Source organism: Otolemur garnettii, unplaced genomic scaffold (genome assembly GCF_000181295.1).
Source record: "Otolemur garnettii isolate 467f Iridium unplaced genomic scaffold, OtoGar3 scaffold00008, whole genome shotgun sequence".
NCBI classification, from domain to species: Eukaryota; Metazoa; Chordata; class Mammalia; order Primates; family Galagidae; genus Otolemur; species Otolemur garnettii.
The window spans coordinates 21,939,364-21,947,400 of record NW_003852403.1 but is presented as its reverse complement, the minus strand read 5'-3'; the positions used below and the strand labels follow the sequence as shown (position 1 = coordinate 21,947,400).

At 37.5% G+C, this 8,037-nt stretch overlaps 1 pseudogene; it reads left to right on the top strand.

Moving 5' to 3' along the window:
- Positions 1-1,283: 1,283 nt before the first annotated feature.
- LOC100951624 lies at positions 1,284-1,750 on the top strand (annotated as a pseudogene).
- The last annotated feature ends 6,287 nt before the right edge of the window (positions 1,751-8,037 follow it).

Here is an 8,037-nt window from a genome sequence, read left to right as displayed (position 1 = left end):
CATCTCTCACATGTGCAGCTTACAGTAGGGTTCATGCTAATGTCTCCCCATCTGACAGGAAGCAGAGCTCAGGCAGTGATGCAAGCAATGGGGACCAGCTGTAAATACAGATCAAACTTTGATTGTTTGCCCACTGCTCACCTCCTGCTATACAGCCTGATTCCTAACAGGCCAAGGACCAGAACCAGTACCATTCCTCAGCCCAGGGGTTGGGAACTGCAGTCCTAGAGAAGAAGGAACAACAGACTGTGTATTTATATCAACTGAAGACTGCACTTCCACCAATAACAGGTCAAAAATACATGAGTGTTCCACATGGATCAGCTCAATCAGATGGTAGTGATCCATCCTGCAGCTAAGCTGAATCCTGCCAAGAGACTTGTCTCAAGGGGCAGAGTAACCCAAATGAGGAAATGGACCACAAGAAGTCCAAAGGTGAAAAGGAATTCTAAGTGACCACCAAGAGCAGTGAACTTTCTCTTGCTGTGGGAACTGTAGTTAAAGGCTCTCACTATAGATATTTTTTCAAGGAACTCACTAAAAAACATCAATGAAAGAGAAAATATAATCTATATTGGGTATGTCACCTGCCTAGCAAGCGTCATCACTGAATTGCATGCATGCCAGTCAGCAGAGGCCTTTCCTGAGCCTTACCTCTCTCTTCCCCCTCTCCATGCAAACCTGGAGGAACAGGAGACAAACAGGTGAAGAGCAAGAGAAGAACAAGGTAGACAAGTGAAAGAATCCAATCACGTTCCACCTCCACACCTGCAATCTTGCTGCCCTGAAGCAGAATCAGGATGGAGGGAAGAGCATTTTGAAGGCAACACTGATTGGACAAACCAGCCACTGAAATAAGCCTGTTCTTGTGACTAAATGTTACTAGAGGACTTATATTTTTTAGTATTGATGATAAAAGTTATGGGATATACTCAAAAGTTCGTCTAAGGAGAGAGGAAAAAGTAATCCACAGAGAGTGTTTGCTATACCTGGGCCATAATAACCTGTGCGCATCCAAGATCAGGTAGGCACTTGTAGGAGATACAAGTGCACAGGAATCAAATAGAAATTTTGGAGTTGAAACTACAAACTAAAACGAAGGGCACAACAGCATATTTAGGCAGGAAGAAAAAAGAACCAGTGGATTTGAAAGTAGATCAATTGAGATTATCCAGTCTGAGGAAGAGAAAGAAAAAAGAAAATAGAACAGAGCCTGAATTAGTCCAAGTGGAGCAAGCAGGGAGAGTGGTTATGTGGTCGCATCTCAGAGTAGTGCTTGCAGCATGGCTGACCAACTGACTAAAGAACAGATTGTAGAATTCAAAGAAGCTTTTTCACTATTTCACAAGGATGGTGATGGAACTATAACAACAAAGGAATTGGGAACTATAATGAGGTCTCTTGGACAGAATCTCACAGAAACAGAGTTACAGGACATGATTGATGAAATAAATGCTAATGGTAATGGCACAATTGGCTTCCCTGAATTTCTGACAAAGATGGTAAGAAAAATGAAAGACAAAGACAGTGAAAAAGAAATTAGAGAAGCTTTCCTTGTGTTTGATAAGGATGGGAACGGCTGTATCAATGCAGCAGAGCTTCACCGTGTGATGACAAATGTCAGAAGTTAACAGATGAAGACATGCACAAAATGATCAGGGAAGCAGATATGGACGGTAATGGTCAAGTAGGCTATGAAAAGTTTATACCAGGCATCCTCAAACTATGGCCCGCGGGCAACATGCACTGAGGACATTTATCCTGCCCACTGGGTGTTTTTGCCGTCACTGCCTGTCCTGCTTAGCAGCCAACTCATCCCAGAACCCACAGTCCAGCCCTCCAATAGTCTGAGGGACAGTGAACTGGCCCACTGTTTAAAAAGTTTGAGGACTCTTGGATGATGAGAGCAGAGTAAAGACTACACAGAATGTGTTAAATTTCTTATACAAAATTGTTTATTTGCCTTTTCTTTGTAACTTATCTATAAAAGGTTTCTCACTACTGTCAAAAAAAATATGCATGTTATAGTAATTAGGACTTCATTCCTCCATGTTTACTTCCCTTACCCTTATCTTACTGTAATTGTCCTAAAACCTTATTTTAGAAAATTGATCAGTTAATGATCATGTGGCTTGCATGTGGCTTACTCTGGACATATCTAAGCCCTCTGCATATCTAAACTTAGATGGAGTTGGTCAAATGGGGGGACATCTGGGTTATGCCTTTTTTGAAAGCAATTTTTTTAGAATCTGCCAGCATGTTGTTGTTGAAGTGTGGAGTTGTGACTCTGGATGGACTATGGACAGTCAACAATATGTACTTAAAAGTTGCACTATTGCAAAACAGGTATCTTATTCAGGTACTCATACACTATTTTTTTGTACTGCTGGTGCTGTACCAGAAACATTTTCTTTCACTGTTACTCACTTTTTAACCTTGTTTAACCACTAAAGAAAATCTGCTTATGGCATGACTTGCCTCAAATCCATTGCAAGTTGTATATTTTTTTTCCAATAAAAAAATTAGAATTTATGCTTCCCCCCCCAAAAAATAGAACAGAGCCTAAGATATTGTGATACACCATCAGGTATACCAATATATGTAAAATGGAGTCCCAGAACAGAAGAGAGAGGGGGAGGGAGGCAGAAAGAATGTTTGAATAAATAATGCCTGAAAACTTCCCACACTTGATAAAAGACATAAATCTACATATTCAATAACCCTAACAAACTCCAAACAGGGTAAACTCTAAAAAATCCAAACCAAGATACAGCATAAATAAACTGTCAGGAGACAGACAAATAGAGGATCTTAAAACAGCAAAAGAGAGATGATTACCATATAAAAAGGGATCCTAAATAAGAATCAGATAATTTCTCATCAGAAATCACTTGGTTCAGAAGTCAGGGTATGATATTGCAATTGCTGAAAGAAAAAACAAACAAACAAGAATTCTTTACCTGGCAAAATTACTACTCAAAAATGAAAAAGAAATTAAGACATTCCCAAACAGAACCTCAGGGAGTTCATTGCTAGTAGATCTACCCTACAACAAATGCTAAAGTGACTTGAAATGAAAACACAGCATACCAAAACTTATACACATGAGATGCAGTAAAATCTTTGCTCAAAAAGAAATGTATACCTGCAAATGCCTACATTATAAAAGAAGAAAGACTTCAAATAATAACCTAACCTTCCTTTAATACTAGAAAACTAGAAAGGGAAAAGGAAATAATAAAGAGTTCAGAAGAGGTAAACAAAATAGTGAATAAGTCCCAGATTATGAATGCGATAGGTTCTGTAGATTTGTTCTTAAGTTGAATTTGTATATAAGTTGTACAAGTACATTTTACCTATTACCTGTGATAGCCTCCATTCATGAGTGCAAGTTGTATGACAATCAAATATTTATAACCCAGGGACTTACTGTAATAGTCTCTGATTATAAATACAAGTTGGATACTTGTACCTCAGGACTGCCTATACATAAATAACAAAGAAAATTAACAAAGTCTAATAATGTTTCTTTGAAAAGATCAACAAAACTGGTAAATCTTTAACTAGACTGAACAAGTGAAAAAGAGGTAAGACACAAATTATTAACATTAAGAATGAAAGAGAGGGGCCAACCTCCATGGCTCACACCTATAGTCCTAGCACTCTGGGAGGCCCAGGCAGGTGGATTGCTTGAGCTGAGGAGTTTGAGACCAGCCTAAGAAAGAGTGAGATCCTGTCTCTGCTAAAAATAGAAAAACTAGATGGGCATTATAGCAGGCCCCTATAATTCCAGCTACTTGGGAGGCTGAGGGAAGAGGATCTCCTGAACCCAAGAGTTTGAGGTTGCTATAAGCGATGATGCTATGGCACACTACCCAGGATGACAAAATCAGATTCTGTCTCAAAAAAAAAGAAAAAGAAAGAGAGGACTTTACTGCCAAACTTACAGAAATAAAAAGGATTATAAAGGAGTACTGGGAACAATTCAAGCCAACAAGTTAGATAACCTAGGAAAACTAGACAAATTCTTAAAAACCACAAATGACCAAGACTGACTCTCAAAGAAATGGAAAATCTAAAGAAAGTTATTCTTTTTTTTTTTTAATTGTTGGGGGTTCATTGAGGGTACAAGAAACCAGGTTATACTGATTGCATTTTTTAGGTAAAGTCCCTCTTACAATCATGTCTTGCCTGCAAAAGGTATGGAAAGTTATTCTTAATAAAGAGATTAAATCAACGATTGAAAAACTTTCAACAACAAAAAGCTCAATCCCCTAATGTTTCATTGGTGAACCCTACCAAACTATTAAAGAAAAATTAACAGCAATTCTTTCAAACACTTCCCAAAAATAGAAGAGAAGGAAACACTTCTTAACTTATTCTTTGAGGCCAGTGTTACCCTGATACTAAATCCAGACAAGAGAAAAAATACACAGATCAACATCCATTTTGAATACATATGTCAAAACTTCAACAAAGTAATAGCAAACTGAATCCTGTTCTAGTTGGTTTATAGTGTTTTCCAGTCCTTTCATTTCCAAACTTGATCATGATTATATACCATGATCAAGTGGGACTTACTTAAAAAGGCAAGGATGGTTCAATATGAAATTCAATCAATGTAATATACCACATCACTATAATATAGGAAAAACACCACGTGATGATATCAACAGACATAGAAAAGGCATTCATCAAAATCCAGCACAATTTTATGTTAAAGAAAAAAGTACTTAACAAACTGGGAATAGAAGGGAACTTCTTTAACCTAATAAAGATAACCCTTTAGATAACAGCATAATTAATGATGAAAAACTGAACGCTTTACCCTGAGATCAGAAATAAAACAAGACTGTCTACTCTTGCCACTTATAATTCAACATTACACTGGAAGTTATAGCCAGAACAATTAGGCAACAAAAAGAAGTAAAAGGGGCTTAGCACCTGTGGCTCAAGTGGCTAAGGCACCAGCCACATACACCTAAGGTGGCGGGTTCGAATCCAGCCCAGGCCTGCCTAAACAACAACGATGCCTGCAACCAAAAAAATAGTCAAGCGTTGTGGCGGGCGCCTGTGGTCCCAGCTACTTGGGAGGCTGAGGCAGGACACTCACTTGAGCCCAGGAGTTGGAGGTTGCTGTGAGCTATGATGTCACAGCACTCTACCCAGAGGGACAGCTTGAGGCTCTGTCTCAAAAAAAAAAAAAAAAGATACAAAACTTTGTTATATTTTTATGTACTGACAATGAACAATTCAAATATAAAATTAAGAAAACAATTCCATTTACAATAAGATAAAAAATAAGACACTTAGGAATAAATGTAACTTACACATTGAAAAAAGTGCAAGACTTGTACATTGAAAACTATGAAATAATATTAAAATGAATTTAAAATGCCTAAATAAATAGATACCCCATGTTCACAGATTAAAAGACTTAGTGTTATTAAGATGGCAAGACTCAGGGAGGCGCCTGTGGCGCAAAGGAGTAGAGCGCCGGCCCCATATACTGGAGGTGGTGGGTTTAAACCTTGGCCCTGGCCGAAAAAAAAAAAAAAAAAGAAAAAGAAAAAGATGGCAAGACTCCCCAAACTGATCTATAGATTGAATGCAGTCTCTAGCAAAATCCCCACCTCCGTTTCACAGAAAAGGACAAACATTAAAATTCATATGAAAATGCAAGAGATCCCAGATAGCCAAAACTATCTTGGAAAAACTAATGAAGTTGGAAGACTCACACTTCCCAATTTCAAAGCTTAATCCAAATTTACAATAATAATAACAGTGTGGTATTAGTATAAGGATAGACATAGATTAATGGAATGTAAGTGAAAGTCCAAAAATAATCTTATGCATTGATGGTCTATTGATTTTCAAGGGTGCAAAGAACATCCAAAGGACAGTCTTTTCAATAAATGGTATTGAGACAAGTGAATAGCCACATGCTAAAGAATGTATTTGGACTCTTACCTTATACCATATATAAACACTAACTTAAAATAGTCCATAGACTTAAATATAGAAGCCAAAACTTTAAAACTCTTAGAAGAAACCATAGGTGTAAATGTTTGTGACCTTGGATTAGGAAAATTTTCTTAAATATGACACCAAAAACAAAAAACATGGATGTCAGACTTGATTATATTTAAAACTTTATGTGTGGGGGGGATCATCACCAAGATAGTAAAAAGACAATCTGTAGAATGGAAATAAGTATTAGTAAATTACATTATTGGTAAGGATTTACCGCAGAGAACATCTAAAGAACTCTAACAACTCAATAACAAAAAGATAAACAACACAATTTAAAATGAACAAAGAACTTGAATAGGTATTTCTCCAAAGAAGATGCACAAATAGCTAAAAAATACATGAAAAGAGGCTCAACATTAGTCATGAGAGCAGCAGTTCTAACCTGTGGGTCATGACCCACAGGAACTGTATTAAAGGGCTGCAGCGTTAGGAAGGTTGAAAACCACTGCATTAGAGAAATATAAATCAAAAACCACAATGAGATACCACCTCACACAAGCGAGGATTACTATAATTTTTTTAAAAACCACACACACACAATAACAAATGTTGGCTAGAATTGGAGAAGTTAGCACTCTCATATATTACAGTGGAAATGTGAAATGATTTGGCTACTGTGAAAAACAATTTGGAAGCTCCTCAAAAAGTTAAGCCTAAAATTACTATACGACTCAGCAATTCCACCTCTGGCTATACCTGAGAAATTTGAAACATCTGTTCACAAAAACCCCTAAAACTTTATACACCAATGTTAATGGCAGCATTATACATAATAGCCCAAAATTGGAAACCCAAATGTCCATCAGCTGATACATGGTAAACGAAACGAGGCTTATCCATACAATGGAACGTTATTATTCAGCCATAAAAAGGAATAAAGTGTGATACATACTACTACATGGGTGAATCTTGAAAGCATGCCAAGCGAAAGAAGCCAGAAACAAAAGGACAACTATCGTATGATTCCATTTACATGAAAAGTCCAGAACAGGCAAATTATCAGACAAACAAAAAGGAAATTAGTGCTGGCCAGGAGCCTAGGGAAGGGGAATTGGGAGTGACTGATACACAGTATACACAATATATCTCTGGGGAATGATAGGAATCATCTGTAATTTGTGCCAATAGTTGTGCAACCTTGTGAATATACTAAAAAGCACGGAATTTTATCTTTAAAATCATGAATTTTATATTCTGCAAATTTCGTCTCAAAAAAAATGATTTAAACTAAATAGATGTTCCTTTTTCTCACACTGAAAAATCTAAAGATATGAAGAGCTACCACCGCCACTGTACACTGTCAGCGGCCCCTCATCGTGGCAGCCATCTTCCTAGTCCAAGGTGGCATCTTTGTTCTAAGTAACAGAACGGAAGGAGTTTCAAAGAAGAGGGGACCAGAAAAACACATTCTTAAGTAGAGTTCCCAGAATCTGTCACATAACACTTCCACTCATATTCCATTGGCCAGAATGTAGCCACACCTGGAATAAGAAAACCTGAAAAACGCAGGCTTTATTTATAATATCAGCAGCCATGTTACCATCTAAAAATTCTAGTCCCTCTACTATGGAGAAACAGGGAACTGAATAGATAATTAAGGGCAAGCAGTGGTTTTCTAGGTAACCTGGTCCAAAGGGAACCTAAAGATCGTGAAGACAAATCCTGAGACAGCATCTGTGGAGTGGGCCCAGGTAGCCTTTCAAAGCAAGTGACAGATGGGTACTGGGGAGAATGTTTAAGGGAGGAAAGGAAACTGATGATGATGTGTTGGACCCCACTGGGAAGCATTTTGTGGTTCTGGTGGCGTCCTTGGGGAACAATGGGCAATAGATGCTTAGAACACAGAATATATTTTAAAGACAACCATTCATTTCGGGAATCATAATAAAGTTGTATGTAAATGAAAATGCAATCTTAGCACATTCTGTGTGTTATTTACATAGTCATAAATGTCAAACACTTAATGTGGATTTAATAAAAAAAAAAACTGATGGCTCGGCGCCT